The following is a 4,635-nucleotide window of genomic DNA, read 5'->3' on the forward strand; positions in this document are numbered from 1 at the left end:
ATGAAAGTTCTTCTATTGCCCTGTCAAAACACAAAATGGTCTTCTTGAATCTCTGATCAAAGTTCTTAACATCCTTTGTTCTGAAAAAAATGTTGGCAGGAAGCTAAAGCAAGTTTTGAATAACTTATTGGTCGAATCTCAGCTAACACAATTGAATACTCTCAAGTGGGTATTATTAAAATACAATCCTGCTGAAAGGATTCTGGGAAGGTGATGGAGTAGGAAGCAACAGGAAGGTACCTCCTCACCTAAACAACAGTTGCACTGGCAGAAACTGTGTGATGTAACTCTTTTGGAACTCTGGAATCTATCAATGGCTTGCAAAAACTTCCAGGGTAAATCTCAGACAGAAAATTGCAGTTAATTTCAGTCAATTTCAGCTCTTAGCACAGTAGCAGGTACCCATCCCCCACCCTCAGCCAGGTTGCAGGGGCAGCTGTATCCACATTCCTGGAGCAGCTTGCCAACAGCTTGCAGGAACCAGAGTGGGCAAAAAGGGCCCTGTCCTCCAAATACCAGGAATCTGTGCTCTGATTGCTGATTTCTGCTTCTGATCTTAGAGGTATAAAGAGGAGGCCAGCTATTGTGGTTGCCCTCCTTCCTCCCCTCCTGGTAACACAAAACCTACTGAGACTAAATCATGAAGAAATAGAACATTTGAATAGATCTATGACTAATAAGGAGATGGAAAGAATAATAAAAAATCTTCCAACAAAGAAAAGTCATGGACCTGGTGGCTTCACTGGTGAATTCTACTAATATTTAAGGAAAACTAATACCAATCCTTCTCAAAATTTTCCAAAAAATTGAAGAAGGGGGAAAACTTACTATGCTTAAATGACTATCCTATGAAGCCAGAATTACCCTGATACCAAAGCCAGACAAAAAAACCTATAAGAAAACTACAGGCCAATATCTTTTTATGGACACCGATGCAAAAATTCTCAACAAAATACTAGCAAACCAAACTGGGCAGTGTATTAAATGAATTATACATTTTGATCAAGTGGGATTTATTCCTGGAAAGCAAGGATGCTTCAATATATACAAATTGATCAGTGTAATATACCACAGTAACTGAAATGAAAGGAAAAAACACACAACATGTCAGTTGATGCAGAAAAAGAATTTGACAGAATTCAACACCCTTTCATGATAAAAACACTGAGCAGACAACAGAAGGAAACTACCTCGACACAATGAAAGCTATATATTAAAAACCCACGGCAGGGAGGAGGGGAAGGGATACTTCCTAGGTGGTGCAGTGGTTAAGAATCCGCCTGCTAATGCAGGAGACATGGTCTGATCCCTGCTCCAGGAAGATCCCACATGCTACAGAGCAACTAGCCTGTGTGCCACAACTATAGAGACCATATATCACAACTACTGAAGCCCAAGTGCCTAGAGACCAAGCTCCACAATGAGAGAAGCCACCACAATGAGGAGCCCACACACCACAATGAAGAGTAACCCCTACTTGCCACAACTAGAGAAAGCCAGTGTGTAGCAACGGAGACCCAACACAGCCAATAAATAAATAAATAAATAAATAAACCCACAGGGAACATCGTATTCAATGGTAAAAGACTGAAAGCTTTTCTTCTATGATCAGGAACAAGGCAAGGATGTCCACTTCTGCCCCTTCTATTCAACATAGTACTGGAGGTTCTAAGCAGAGAAATGGGCAAGGAAAAGAAATAAAACGCACTCAAACTGGAAAGGAAGAATTAGAATAATCTCTGTCCCTAGATGACATGATGTTATATGTAGAGAACCCCACATATTCCAGCAAAAATGTTAAAATTAATAAATGAATTTGTTGTCCAACCCAAATTCATGTGCCCAATGCACAGTGAAGCCAAACAAATCAAAACATCGTAATTTGGCATAGAGAAAGGTATTGCAAGGGCCAAGCAAAGATAAAGGGTGGCTCATACTCAAAAGACCCAAACTCCCTGATGCTTTCAGGGGAAGAGTTTTTATAAACAAAATTTGGGGGGAGGTCTGCAGGGTATGTGACCTTCTTCTGATTGATTGGTGGTGAGGTTCCAGGAATCTTCCTTCTGTTTCCAACCAATCTGGGGTCCATGTGTTTATGCTCAGCCGAAACTTACCATCCCCCACCTGGGTGGGGGCCTTAGTTCCTGTAGAAAAACTCAGAGATATGTATCAGATTGTTATGCATATTCCTTGAGGGGGAACTGGGACCCTGCCCCACTGTTGCAGTATTGATTCTTTCTGCATTCCCTCATTCCTCTAATTAGTAACTGTGGATACGCCCTTTGGCAGTCAGGGAAGGTCTAGGAGGTTGAAACCTTTTTCCTACAAACAAGAATGGTGAGGAGGGGCATGGAAAGGCTTTTATACCTGGGAGGGCCCCACAGGGTCCTGCTTGGTTTCAAATTCAGCAAAGTAGGAAAGAATACAAAGTCAACACAAAGCAATCAGTTGCATTTCTATATACTAGTGAAACCATGCACCTCAGATTGGTACTTGAACCCACGTACTGGGACTCAAACCCTGCTAAACACAGATTGGGACTGGAACCCACGTGGCCGGGACTCGAACCCAGGCAAAACCCAAGATCTTCCAACTGAGATCACACACCTGGTTTCAAGACTTATTGAAGCTCAGGTTCTTGATGTCTCATCACAGAAAGAATTCAGCGAAGACAAAGTGATAGGTAAGAAGTTTATTTAGAGATTTATTTAGAGAGAAACACACTCCAAAGACAAACTGTGGGGTATCTCAGAAGGTGAGAAAGGCACCAGGGGACGGGGGTTGTCAGTTTTTGTAAGGGTGGGTAATTTCATAGGCTGATGAGGGGGCGGGGTATTCCAGAACTGGGCCACCGCTCACTTTTTGATCCTCATGGTCAGCCTTGGAACTGTCATGGCGCCTGGACGTTGACTTGTCCGCCATCTTGGACCCTTTTGGTTCTAATCGGTTTGTGTTATGCCCTCGGGCTATGTCATTCTTTCAAAGGTTGTGCCCTGCCCCCTTCCCTCCTGTTTCACTAGCAATGAACAATCTGAAAAGGAAATTATAAAGCAATTCCATTTATAATAGTATCAAAAAGATTAAAATTCTGAGTAATTAACCAAGGAGATGAAAGATATGTACAATGAAAACTACAAAATATTGCTGAGAGAAATTAAAGACATAAATAAATGGAAACATATCCCCTGCTCATGGATTGGAAGGTGTAATAAGGTTAAGATGTCACTACTACCCAGAGCAACCTATAGATTCAATGTAATCCCAGTCAAAATCCCAATGATTTTTTTTTTTCAGAAATAGAAAAACCTGGACTTCCTTGGTAGCACAGTGGTTAAGAATCCACCTGCCGGGAGGTCACCATGGGGAGGCGGGGCGGGGGCAGCATGGCAGCCTCCTTACGGCTCCTTGGAGCCGCCTCCGGCCTCCGGTACTGGAGCCGCTGGCAGCAGCTGGCAGTGGCCAGCCCTGCAGCGATGTGTCCTAGGTCAATGACTTCTAAGACTCCAGTTGGATTCATTGGAGTAGGCAACATGGGGAATCCAATGGCAAAAAATCTCATGAAACATGGCTATCCACTCGTTATTTACGATGTGTTCCCTGATGCATGCAAAGAATTTCTAGATGCAGGTGAACAGGTAGTGTCTTCCCCAGCAGATGTAGCAGAAGAAGCTGACAGAATCATTACAATGTTGCCCACCTGCATCAATGCCATAGAAGCTTATTCTGGAGCAAATGGAATTCTAAAAAAAGTGAAGAAAGGCTCACTATTAACAGATTCCAATACTATTGATCCTATGGTTTCAAAAGAATTGGCCAAAGAAGTTGAGAAAATGGGAGCAGTTTTCATGGATGCCCCTGTTTCCGGTGGGAGCTGCTCGGTCTGGGAACCTCACGTTTATGGTAGGAGGAGTCGAAGAAGATTTGCAGCTGCCCAAGAGCTGCTGGGGTGCATGGGCTCCAATGTCGTGTATTGTGGAGCTGTTGGGACTGGGCAGGCTGTGAAGATCTGCAACAACCTGCTGTTAGCTATTAGTATGATTGGGACTGCTGAAGCTATGAATCTGGGAATCAGGTTAGGGCTTGATCCAAAACTCTTGGCTAAAATCCTAAGTATGAGCTCAGGACTATGTTGGTCAAGGGACACTTATAATCCTGTACCTGGGGTGATGGATGGAGTTCCCTCGGCTAATAACTATCAGGGTGGATTCGGAACAACACTCATGGCTAAGGATCTGGGATTCGCACAAGGCTCTGCTACCAGCACAAAGACCCCTATCTTTCTGGGCAGTCAAGCCCATCAGATCTACAGGATGATGTGCGCAAAGGGCTACTCAGAATAAGACTTCTCATCTGTGTTCCAGTTTCCGCGAGAGGAAGAGACGTTCTGAGTTTGCCTTCTGGCTGTGGACACTGTTGGAAACCAGACTCTATCTTGGGGCCCCTTATAGCTCACTCCACACGTAAATGGGCTTCATCAAAGCTCACCTGTCTGCTTTTGATTGTCTAAGTCACAATAAACCCTGGGATTTTTCATCCACTTTTAACTGCTTAGTCTTGGAATCTATTTAGCAAACACATTATCTGAACTTTTTTTTTTCTTTCTGCAAGCCACTGATGGTCTCTGCTAGCTAACTG

At 43.5% G+C, this 4,635-nt stretch overlaps 1 pseudogene; it reads left to right on the forward strand.

Moving 5' to 3' along the window:
* Positions 1-3,383: 3,383 nt before the first annotated feature.
* Positions 3,384-4,388, forward strand: LOC130839673 (3-hydroxyisobutyrate dehydrogenase, mitochondrial-like; annotated as a pseudogene).
* Positions 4,389-4,635: the final 247 nt, after the last annotated feature.

The sequence above is a fragment of the Hippopotamus amphibius genome, chromosome 17 (genome assembly GCF_030028045.1).
Source record: "Hippopotamus amphibius kiboko isolate mHipAmp2 chromosome 17, mHipAmp2.hap2, whole genome shotgun sequence".
In the NCBI taxonomy this organism is placed as follows: domain Eukaryota; kingdom Metazoa; phylum Chordata; class Mammalia; order Artiodactyla; family Hippopotamidae; genus Hippopotamus; species Hippopotamus amphibius.